Source organism: Schistocerca nitens, chromosome 3 (assembly GCF_023898315.1).
Source record: "Schistocerca nitens isolate TAMUIC-IGC-003100 chromosome 3, iqSchNite1.1, whole genome shotgun sequence".
NCBI lineage: Eukaryota > Metazoa > Arthropoda > Insecta > Orthoptera > Acrididae > Schistocerca > Schistocerca nitens.
Window position 1 is genome coordinate 297714455 of NC_064616.1, and position 12058 is coordinate 297726512.

Consider the following 12058-nt stretch of genomic DNA (forward strand, 5'->3'; position numbering starts at 1 on the left):
GAGGAACAGCAGAACGATTTACATTAAAACATCGGTCCACATGATTTTGCGACTCTCCTGCTTTCATTCTTCCTATGGCCCTCCACAGCAAGAGTGTCTGTCTGCGTCTTCTCCGTGCCATACTGCACCATCCGTGACTGTGTACACAGCGATTGTGGGTGTGGGACTACGCTGCAAACACTATCCCGCTTGATAGGTGCCCTGACGTCATTGCTGGTGTGGTTGTCCGTTGATCGGATGCCATCTTCCATGCAGAACACGATCGTAACGATATCTGTTGACAGTATGTTTGATTATATCGTGAATTAGACACAGGACGGAGAAATAGCAGTTTGTTGCTCTAATTTTGAACACCAGTGTAGTACGATTTGTCGCGTCAGTTATTTCTAACATACTTAACATTGATACGTAAAATAAAAGCGGCCGGCCGGAGTGGCTGCGCGGTTCTAGGCGCTGCAGTCTGGAACCGAGCGACTGCTACGGTCGTAGGTTCGAATCCTGCCTCGGGCATGGATGTGCGTGATGTCCTTAGGTTAGTTAGGTTTAATTAGGTCTAAGTTCTAGGCGACTGATGACCTCAGAAGTTAAGTCGCATAGTGCTCAGAGCCATTTGAACCAATAAAAGCAAATTACTCACGTATATTAAGCAAGGAGATGCTGTAACTGCCTTCCTTGGCTGTTTAAGCACTTCTGACACCTGCTTAAGAGATTGCTCATTACACTGTGCAGTTTCCTCTGAGAAATGGCAGCAAATTCTTGACGACTGTTATATAGTTTTACGTTCACCTAATGTGTGTGGGTTTCGTTTTTATACTTTTATTTTAATGCCTCCTCCCCCCACAGATAAAAATCGCAGGGAGTTAAATCGGGGGAACGAGGAGGCCGTATGCTGTTAGTGGCAACGTACCCGAAACACGTCACAAATTTTCTGTATTAAGAAGTTGCTTGTATACGCCGTCGCAGGGTCCTGCTGAAAGGTTGAGAAAGCACCTTCTGTTTCCGTTAGCTGCTGCAAAATGTTTTCCACATATCTCTAATTGTTAATTGTTTTCTGAAAAAAAAATAAGGCTTGTTATTGGTTCAAATGGCTCTGAGCACTATGGGACTTAACATCTGTGGTCATCAGTCCCCTAGAACTTAGAACTACTTAAACCTAACTAACCTAAGGACATCACACACATCCATGCCCGAGGCATGATTCGAACTTGCGACCGTAGCGGTCACGCGGTTCCAGACTCAGGCGCCTAGAACCGCACGGCCACACCGGCCGGCAGGCCTGTTATTCTCTCACTTATATTTTGGTCATGCAGGAGTAAGTCATGTATTACGTTACACTTTATAGAGCTCCAGGAACAGTTATTTTGTGAATTAACGCATCCACTTATGTGGAACCATGATTCGTGCGAAAAGAAAGTCAGGTGAGGGTCAATTTATCCGTCACCCACCCTATTCAAAATCTATTAAAAAAACCGCAACCGCTTCGCAGGGTCAGCCTGTTTAAGTTCTAGGCGTTAGAACAGAGCCAATGGAAATTCCTATTTGCTGAGAAAGACGTTGACCTGATTTTCTAGGGGACCTTCTCAGAGCATGGTAAATGTTATCCAGAGTTTCTGTTTTGAATACTGTACGTGGCTGCCTATGTTTCCTGTCAAGAACACCACTCGTTTCGCGAAATTTATTTATCAGCCAATGAATCGTACTCTGTTTAGGAACTTGAATATCGGGAAATTCCTCTTGAAATAATCTCGTTACTGCATGTACCCAAGTACGAATCATACACGAATACTCTTTGACGAACAGAACACTTGTTTTTCGCCATTTCACTTGAAACACTTTCACTCACTACACTGTATTGTGTCGCCTAATAAATACATGCTACCGACGCATACAGTGGCTTCGCAGCGGAGGGGGAACGTTCTCCCCGCTTGCGCCGCTGCCGGATTTCCATCTGTCGGGCGACAAGATCCCCGCCAGGCGCTTTCTTTAAGGATTGATCACCCTGTGTAACCAGATTTCTCGAGAATGGAGTGCGTTACACATCCCATTTAAAGAATAGTTCACTCTGTTAGCTAATTGGTACACAGATTCTTAGCGATCTCTGCTATTCATTGCAAACTATTCGACTTCTTGCACTAGCTTTAATTAATTCTGAAATATCGCAATAATTATGCGATTAACGAAATGATAAGCAGTTCATCATAACGCCGAAGAATAAAGCTGAGAGATGCGCGAGAATCAATTTTTTTAGCGAGTAGTTTCTTTAAAATCGATTGAGAAACGGCCGGTTTGAGCGTTTGCCGTCCATGTAGCAAAGCGAGCTTGCGGGCTGCCGCGACGCTCCCCGGCCCCGATGTGCTGGGCGCGATGCAACGCTGCGCCAGCTGCCCGACTCGCAGCCCCGCTCTGCCCTCGCGCCACTCCACTGTAATTCGGCACTTACGCTCGCAGCGGCTGCGCTGCGTATCCCTCTGCCCCTGACATAGGCGGTCAACTTTACTTAGCTGACGCCCGAATTCACCAACGTTACTTAAAATTAATCGCATTTTAAAATATCGCTGTCTCTAATCATCTTGTGGGGTTGCAGTTCTTATTTCTGTGCTTGCTACGAAAATTGGATGAAGAATTTCGCCTTATGCAAGACACCTTTGGAGTTTTGTTCCACCCAGTCATGTTTCAGAACTTTTTGTGCTATCTTCAGTGGGCTACTTTATTACCTTTCTGTAAAATTGTTATTACGTATTAACATTTAGAGAAAACATGTGGTACCAAATATTTACATTTGTGAATTCAGTGATTGCTGTCAAGTATTATACATGGTTTGTTTACAGCTCACAAATGGCTCTGAGCACTATAGGATTTAACTGCTGAGGTCATCAGTCCCCTAGAACTTAGAACTACTTAAACCTAACTAACCTAAGGACATCACACACATCCATGCCCGAGGCAGGATTCGAACCTGCGACCGTAGCGGTCGCGCGGTCCCAGACTGTAGCGCCTAGAACCGCTCGGCCACCAGGCCGGCTTACAGCTCGCAGTTGAGATATGTATTACTGGGCTGATACATTATATGTTGTTTATTACAATATGTGTACAGTTCTCGTTTTATAGCTTATTTGGAAAAAGAGTGAACGTATGCATTAGTTTACATACCCTACGTGAAGCTATTGAATTTTTATGTTGGTAACTATAGGTCTGCTGCACAGTCCACAACTTGTCATCTGCAAACAGCGAAACGAAAGTGAGTAAGTATCGCGTTATTTTGACGTAAGGAACGCGATATATACTCATTTTCGTTCGAAAACGCGTAATAGACAAAAATAAAAATTACGTTTCGCTGTTTGCAGATGAAAAGCTGTAGACTGTGTGGCAGACGTACAGTTATCAACATATACATTCAATAGCTTCATGTAAGGTATGTAAAGTAATGCGTACATCCACCGCTTTTCTAAGTAAGCTATAAAACCTGAACTTCAGACGTATTGTAATAAATAAGATAAAATGCATCAGCCCAGTGATACATATCTCAACTGTGAACTGTAAACAAACCATGTATAATATTTGACAACAATCGCTTCATTCTCAAATGTAAATATTTTGTATCAAATGTTTTCTCTAAACGTTAATATACAATAACAGTTTTACAGAAAGGAAATAAAGTAACATGCTGAACATAGCACAAAAGTGCTGAACCGTGTCTGGCTAAAACAAAACTCCAAATGTGTCTTGCATAAGGCGGAATTCCACATCCAATGGCTGTTTCTGTGTGTAAGTTTGTTACCCAACACAGGAAAACTACATTCTTCAGAAGCTCTCAACGTTATTGTATTGCAGTCGCTGTGTTGTTCAGAAGTACGACCCGGTGTTCCTTCGGACGTGGATGCATATCCGAATCAACATTCCATCGCACTTCTGAACAACACAGGCACTGCAGTCTTCCCTGTACGGTAATATACACTCACACGCCAAATAAGCTGGTATACGCATGCGTATTTAAATACAGAGGTATGTAAACAGGCAGAATAAGGCGCCGCGGTCGGCAACGCCTATATAAGACAAGTGTGTGCCGCAGTTTACCCTCACTACCCGGATCGATAGCCACTCCCTCGCCTACCACCTCCCTGATGACGTTACCCGTGCCGCCTCCTTTCTCCAGCAGACCTTGTCTGAGGCCGTGGAGGCCCACGTCCCTACCTTCGCCATCCACCCGCACCGTCCCACTTTATCCCCACAGGCCGTCCTCCTCCTCCGTGAATCCCGCCGTCTCTACCGTGCCTTCCTTCATACGCGTGACCGAGACACACTACAACGCCACCGGCAACTCCAACGACACATCCGAAACTTGCTCGCGGCCAAGGAACGATGGGACTGGCGACAGACATGCACCCGTCTTAATGCTACCCTACCTATAAACTCTTCTAAGTACTGGTCAGCCTTCCGCCGCCTTACCGGGTCTAACCCCCCCCCCCCCCCCACCACCACCCTCTCCTTAATGATGACCACCTCTTTCCTGATAATCTCAGTAAGACCAACCATTTTGCTTCTTACCTCTCCGATATCTTTACCCTCCCTGACGATCCCCAGTTCGATTACTCCCTCTTCCCTGATGTCCGCGATCGAACTGACTCCTCTGGCCCCTCACTCGCTCCTGACTTCCAGTACTTGGACAACATTACACACACAGAACTAAATGTCCCGATCACTACTCAGGGGCCGGCCGTGGTAGCCGAGCGGTTCTAGGCGCTCAGTCCGGAACCGCGCGACTGCTACGGTCGCAGGTTCGAATCCTGCCTCGGGTATGGATATGGATGTGTGTGATGTCCTTAGGTTAGTTAGGTTTAAGTAGTTCTAAGTTCTAGGGGACTGATGACCTCAGATGTTAAGTCCCATAGTGCTCAGAGCCATTTGAACTACTCAGGATATCATATCTACACTCCGCACGAAACGCAACACCGCTCCCGGCCACGACCGTGTTACCTATCGTCACCTCCGTGAAGCTCCCGCCTCCTTCCTCTCCACACTGGCTAGGCTATATAATGTGGCCTTGTCCACCGGCTTCCGCCCAGACATGTGGAAAACCTCCCAGATCCTGATGTTCCTCGAACCCGACAAACCACCGTCCGCTGTCTCCTCCTACCGTACCATCAGCCTTAACTTAGTCTTCAGCAAGGTTCAAAATGGATCTGAGCACTGTGGGACTTAACATCTATGGTCATCAGTCTCCTAGAACTTAGAACTATTTAAACCTAACTAACCTAAGGACATCACACAACACCCAGTCATCACGAGGCAGAGAAAATCCCTGACCCCACCGGGAATCGAACCCGGGAACCCGGGCGCGGGAAGCGAGAACGCTACCGCACAACCACGAGCTGCTTCAGCAAGGTCCTGGAATCCATCCTCACCCGACGCATCCACCAGCATCTCTGCCAGCACCACCTCCTTCCCGTTATCCAATATGGCTTTCGATCGTCCTTCTCTACTGATGACCTACTCCTTCACCTCACTCACCTCCTCTCCGAAGAACTCAACTCCCGTCGCTCCGCCATCTTCCTCTCCCTTGACCTTGAATGTGCCTACAACCGTGTACGGCATTCCGGTCTCCTCTTCAAGCTCCAAACCTTCGCCCTTCCTGTTAACTATGTCCGTCTGATCGCCTCCTTCCTTTCCCACCGTCCTTCCTATATCACCATCCATAACACGGATTACTACACCTTCTACCCCTCTGCTGGTGTGCGCTGATGACACCGCCTTCCTTGCCTTCGCTCCCACCCTGCAACGCTCCCAGCACCTTCTCCAATCCCATCTTGACCGGTTCACCACTTTTTTTGTTTTTTTTTTGTTTTGGTTTTGGGGCGCAAAACTTCTATGGTCATTAGCGCCCGGTCCGTGACTTAGGAAACAGTAAAAAACCGAAATTTAAAACCAGCAGCAATGAGAACGAAAGTCATAAAATTGGAGAAACTAAAAGCAGAAGGAAGGCTTAAAAATCCACTACAGAAAGGGGTTGGTTGTCCGCAAAAAAAGCTTCAAATGACTGACGTCATTTCACTGGCACTAATAAACTTGAGAACGCGGTCGGCGGAGCGCGTGTCATCTGCTAAAATGGACGATATATCAGGCGATAGCTGTAGACGGGAGCGTAACGGATTATAATAGGGGCACTCGATTGAAAGGTGTCTTACCGTCCACAGCTGAGAGCAGTGGGGACAGAGTGGGGGAGGATCGCCGCTTAAAAGATGTCGATGGCTAAAATGACAGTGCCCTATCCGGAGTCTAGTTAAAATTACCTCCTCCCGACGACGCGGTCGGGAGGAAGAGGTCCAAGCACAAGGAAGAGCTTTCATGTCCCGCAATTTATTATGGGTAAGTGTCGACCAATGCGTGTGCCATAAATGGACAACACGTCGACATAGAACGCTCCGTAGATCGGCGAAGGGAAGCGAGTGAATAGCTGGCCGAGGAAGTGAGACTGCAGCCTTGGCTGCAATATCGGCCGCCTCATTTCCACAGATACCAACGTGTCCCGGGAGCCAGAGGAACGCCACCGAGACGCCCCCCAGGCGGAGCAAGCGCAGACAGTCCTGAATCCGGTGGACCAGAGGGTGCACAGGATAAAGAGCATGGAGACTGAGGAGAGAGCTGAGAGAATCTGAGCAGATAACGTACTGTATCCGCTGATGGCGGCGGATGTAGTGGACAGCCCGGAGAACAGCGTAAAGCTCCGCAGTATAAACCGAACACTGGTCGGGAAGCCGAAAGTGATTTGGGGTGTCGCCAACAATATAGGCACTCCCTACACCTAACGATGTTTTCGAGCTGTCGGTGTAAATAAATGTGGCGTCCGTCATTTGTGCACATAGAGCAGCAAATGCCCGAAGATAAACAAGTGAAGGGGTACCATCCTTGGGAAATCGACAAAGGTCACGGAGCGGGCAGATCCGGGGACGGAGCCAAGGCGGTGCTGTACCCCAAGTTGTCAAGAAGGTTTTAGGAAAGCGGAAGGAAAGAGAATGGAGTAGTTGACGGAAGCGGACTCCCGGTGGTAGTAGGGAGGAGGGGCGGCCTGCATACCCTACATCAAAGGAGGCGTCGAAAAAAATGTCATGGGCTGGATTAGCAGGCATGGAAGACAGATGGCTAGCATAACGACTCAGAAGGACTGCTCGCCGATTGGACAGCGGAGGTTCAGCAGTCTCAGCATAAAGGCTTTCCACAGGGCTGGTGTAAAAAGCTCCAGACACTAAACGTAATCCACGGTGGTGGATAGAGTCGAGACGCCGAAGAATAGACGGCTGAGCAGAGGAGTAGAATATGCTTCCATAGTCCAATTTCGAGCGCACTAAGGCGCGATAGAGGCGAAGAAGGACCACTCGGTCCGCTCCCCAGGAGGTACCATTCAGGACACGGAGGGTGTTAAGGGATCGCAGACAGCGAGCCCAAAGATAGGAAGCGTGGGAGGACCAGCACAGTTTTCTGTTAAACATAAGACCCAAGAATTTAGCGACGTTGGAAAACGGAAGGTTGACGGGACCTAGATGTAAGGAGGGCGGAAGAAACTCCTTACGTCGCCAAAAATTAACACAAACGGTCTTACTGGGAGCAAAACGGAAGCCGGTTTCGATGCTCGAAGAGTGGAGGCGATCGAGACATCCTTGAAGACGTCGTTCAAGAAGGCTGGTCCGTTGAGAGCTGTAGTAGATCGCAAAATCGTCCACAAAGAGGGAGCCCGAGACATCAGGAAGGAGACAATCCATAATTGGATTGATGGCAGTGGCAAACAGTACAACACTCAGCACGGAGCCCTGGGGTACCCCGTTTTCTTGGGAGAAAGTACGGGAGAGAGTAGTGTTCACCCGCACCCTAAATGTGCGCTCTGCCATAAATTCGCGAAGAAAAAGGGGCAGCCGACCTCGAGAGCCCCAAGAGAACAGTGTGCGGAGGATGCCTGTCCTCCGACAGGTATCGTATGCTCTCTCCAGATCAAAAAATATTGCTACTGTTTGGCGTTTCCGGAGAAAATTGTTCATGATGTAAGTGGAGAGAGCAACAAGATGGTCAACTGCAGAACGATGCTTTCGGAATCCGCATTGGGCAGGTGTTAAAAGACTGCGGGATTCCAGCCACCACGCTAAACGGTAATTCACCATACGCTCCAAAACCTTACTGACACTTCTCGTGAGCGAAATGGGGCGATAGCTAGAGGGGAGATGTTTGTCCTTTCCAGGTTTCGGAACAGGAACGACGATAGCTTCCCGCCATCGTCTGGGAAAAGTACTGTCGGTCCAAATTCGATTATAAAGGCGAAGGAGGTAACGCAGACTATGGGTTGATAAATGCAGCAACATTTGGACGTGGATACCATCCGGTCCTGGGGCGGAGGAGCGAGAAGAAGAGAGTGCATGTTGGAGTTCCCGCATGGAGAAAACAGTATTGTAGCTTTCGCGATTTTGAGAGGAGAAAGCAAGAGGTCGCACTTCCGCTGCACGTTTCTTCGGGAGAAACGCTGGCGGGTAATTTGAAGAGCTCGAAATCTCAGAAAAGTGCTGACCCAACGAGTTAGAAATTGCGACGGGGTCCACTAATGTGTCATGCGCGACAGTGAGCCCAGAGACCGGGGAGAGACTAGGCGCGCCTGAGAATCGTCGAAGCCGACTCCAAACTTCCGAGGAGGGAGTGAAGGTGTTAAATGAGCTAATAAAGAATTTCCAGCTTGCCTTCTTGCTATCGCGGATGACGCTTATAGCGGATACAGTTGGCCAAAGTAGGATGGTGGCGGAAAACGCGGAGAGCACGTTGCCGCTCACGTAGTGCATGATGGCATGCCTCGTTCCACCAAGGAACTGGGGGGCGCCGGGGCAATTCGGAGGTGCGTGGTATTGAATGTTCCGCAGCTGTAAGAATAACGTCGGTAATATGTGTGACCTCATCATCGACGCTGGGAAAGTGACGGTCATCGAATGTCGCTAGAGACGAAAAAAGTGTCCAATCGGCTTGGGCTAACTTCCGGCGTCGCGGGCGCATGTAGGGCAGTTGAGGCTGCAGTCTAAGGACACATGGAAAGTGGTCTCTCGAGTGTGTATCATCAAGGGCGAACCATTCGAAGCGCCGAGCTAGCGGAACAGTACCGACCGCAAGGTCCAGATGAGAGAAATTTGTCGTGGAGGCAGACAAAGATGTAGGGACCCCTGTGTTGAGGCAAACTAGATCTGCTTGGTGGAAGACGTCTAGCAATAGTGAGCCACGTGGACAAGGATGTGGAGATCCCCAAAGCGGGTGGTGGGCATTGAAGTCCCCAACCAGGAAATATGGGGGTGGAAGCTGACCAAGAAGATGAAGGAGATCAGCTCGTGCCATTGGTGTGGACGATGGAATGTATACAGTACAAAGAGAGAACGTGTATCCGGAAAGGGAAAGACGGACGGCAACAGCTTGGAAGGAAGTGTTTAAATGGATTGGGTGATAATGGAGAGTTTCACGGAGAAGAATCATGAGTCCTCCATGTGCTGGAGTGCCTTCAACAGAGGGGAGATCATATCGGACGGACTGAAAATGAGGGAGAACAAAGCGGTCATGGGGACGCAGCTTTGTTTCCTGAAGACAGAAGTTGACCGGCGAGTAGGATTGTAAAAGGATCGACAATTCATCCCGATTGGCTCGAATACCGCGGATATTCCAGTGGATAATGGACATAGGGTGAACAGAAAATGGAGGAATGTGACCAATGTCGCTGTCAACTCAACGACTGCTCTGAGCTTGCGACCGACAGCATGGAATGGCATTCAGCTGATCCATAGGTTGGTCAGGAGCAGCTCCTGCCACCAGCGACCGGCCGGTTGATCGCCCGCCAGCAGTGCGCCTCGGCGACACAGAAGACGGCCGAGGGCGATTTCCGCCAGGTGGTGCTGTAGATGGGACACGCGTTGGCGGGGAAGGAGAGGAACTGGGTTTCTTTGTAGCCTTCTTGGAAGTATGATGTTTAGAGGAAGGAGGAACCGATGGTTTGGAAGTTGCAGTACGTAAAAACTCTTCACGAGTATGCTCTTTTTTCGAAGTCTTGGTGTCTGACTTTTGGGCTCGAGATTTAGCAGAACTCGACGAAGGGTGAGCCAGAGAGTGGGCAGGCGAAAGTGGTGAGGTTGAACGGGCAATCTTTGCGCTGGCCGATCTGACGACCGTGGCACTAAAGGTGAGGTCGCAAGTCTGCGTGGCCGCCTCCTTTGTTGGCCGAGGAGAAGCAAGGACAGTGCTGTATTTTCCTTTCTGAGGCACGGTGGGCTGTCGACTGGCGAATAATTTTCGAGCAGCAAAGGTCGACACCTTTTCCTTTACTCTAATTTCCTGGATGAGCTTTTCGTCCTTAAAAACGGGACGATCTCGAGAGGAAGCAGCGTGGTCACCCATACAGTTGATGCAGCGAGGGGATGGAGGTGGACAAGCACCCTCATGGGCATCCCTGCCACACGTAACACATTTGGCCGGATTGGAACAGGACTGGCTGGTGTGATTGAACCGCTGACACCGATAGCAACGCGTAGGGTTTGGGACGTAAGGGCGAACGGAAATTATCTCATAGCCTGCTTTGATTTTCGATGGGAGTTGAACTTTGTCAAATGTCAAGAAGACAGTGCGGGTTGGAATGATGTTCGTGTCAACCCCTTTCATAACTCTATGAACAGCCGTTACGCCCTGGTCAGACAGGTAGTGCTGAATTTCTTCGTCAGACAGTCCATCGAGGGAGCGTGTATAAACGACTCCACGCGAGGAATTTAAGATACGGTGCAGTTCCACCCGGACAGGGAAAGTGTGTAGTAGTGAGGTACGCAGCAATTTTTGTGCCTGGAGGGCACTGACTGTTTCTAACAACAGGGTGCCATTCCGTAATCTGGAACAGGACTTTACAGGACCTGCAATTGCGTCGACACCTTTCTGAATAATGAAAGGGTTGACCGTGGAGAAGTCGTGACCTTCGTCAGACCGAGAAACAACAAGGAACTGTGGCAACGATGGAAGAACTGACTGTGGCTGAGACTCAATGAACTTACGTTTGTGAGCAGACATAGTGGAAGGTGAGGAAACCATTGCGGAAGAATCCCCCATGATTACCGGCGTCTCCGATGGCGCGCTCCTCCCTTGTGGGGGCCCTCTCTGAGGGCACTCCCACCTTAGGTGATTGTTCACACCTCAGGTCACACCTTCCGACAAACGGACGGAGGGACCAATCGGCACTTCCGGAAGGTATCAGCTCGGGTAATCACCCCTCCCTGGGCCTGGCCGTTACCAGGGGATACGTACGTGTCCTACCTGTCTACCCGGGGCGGGGAATTACGCGTTACCCCGTGACCGGCTACGCATGGAAGTGCGTGGGTCGGCCTTCAGACACGCACAGGGAGGAAGAAAGAGAAAGGGAAAGGAAAGAAGAGAGGTCTCAAACGCCGCAGCGGAGAAAAGGGTAGAGAGAAGAGGTAATGAAAAGAGAAGGACAAAGGAAGGATGAAGACTTACAAGCAAGGAAGGCGAAGAATGTGGTACATTTACAAGCGTCCGTCTCCGGACGTAGGCACAAACCATATCCCCAGAGGGGGAGAAAGGGAAGGAAAGAGCCAGAGGTGAGGGGGGGGGGCGAAGATGGGGGATGGGGAAGGATGCGGAAAGGGAAGGTATGCAGCCCGGAAAGGAAGGAAGGCCACATCAGCTCGGGGTCCCGTGCTCGCTACGCACGTATCCACAAAAGAGTTGTGGATCCCCTGGGGGGGAGTTCACCACTTAGTGTAACCAGTGGCTGCTCAAGGTCAATCGTTCCAAGATGCAGGCGATCATTGTAGGCAAAACCACCCCTTCCTTCCGTCTCCTCGATTTCTATCTCACTATCTATGGCTGTGCTATCAACCTCACACCAACCCTCCCTTGGTGTCACTCTTGACCGTCAACTCCCCTGGACACCCCCCCCCCCCACGCCATCTCCGGATGATCCAACCCAAGGCACGCTCCTGACGCTGCCTCCTCAAGCTCCTTTCTGGCCGCACATGGGGTCTGGACCCCTCCACCGTCCTCCACACAT